This window comes from Rhincodon typus, unplaced genomic scaffold (assembly GCF_021869965.1).
Source record: "Rhincodon typus isolate 14 unplaced genomic scaffold, sRhiTyp1.1 hic_rhity00000069, whole genome shotgun sequence".
Lineage (NCBI taxonomy): Eukaryota > Metazoa > Chordata > Chondrichthyes > Orectolobiformes > Rhincodontidae > Rhincodon > Rhincodon typus.
Genome location: NW_025965707.1, coordinates 182,262 through 182,693, shown reverse-complemented (window position 1 = coordinate 182,693; position 432 = coordinate 182,262).

Genomic DNA, 432 nt, shown 5'->3' with positions numbered 1-432 from the left:
GTGTGGAGAGATGGTGGTGTTGGGGGAAGGAGTGAGAGATGGAGATATTGGAAAGCGGGGAGAGATGGAGATGTAGGAGTGTGTGTGGAGAGATGGTGGTGTTGGGGGAAGGAGTGAGAGATGGAGATATTGGAAAGCGGGGAGAGATGGAGATGTAGGAGTGTGTGTGGAGAGATGGTGGTGTTGGGGGAAGGGGTGAGAGATGGACACATTGGGACGGGGTGAGAGATGGAGACATTAGGGAGTGGGGAGAGAAATGGAGATGTTGGGAGTGAGTGAGAGATGGAGACATTGGGAAGTGGGGAGAGAAATGGAGATGTTGGGAGTGAGTGAGAGATGGAGATGTTGGGAGTGAGTGAGAGATGGAGACATTGGGAAGTGGGGAGAGAGATGGAGATGTTGGGAGTGAGTGAGAGATGGAGACATTGGGAA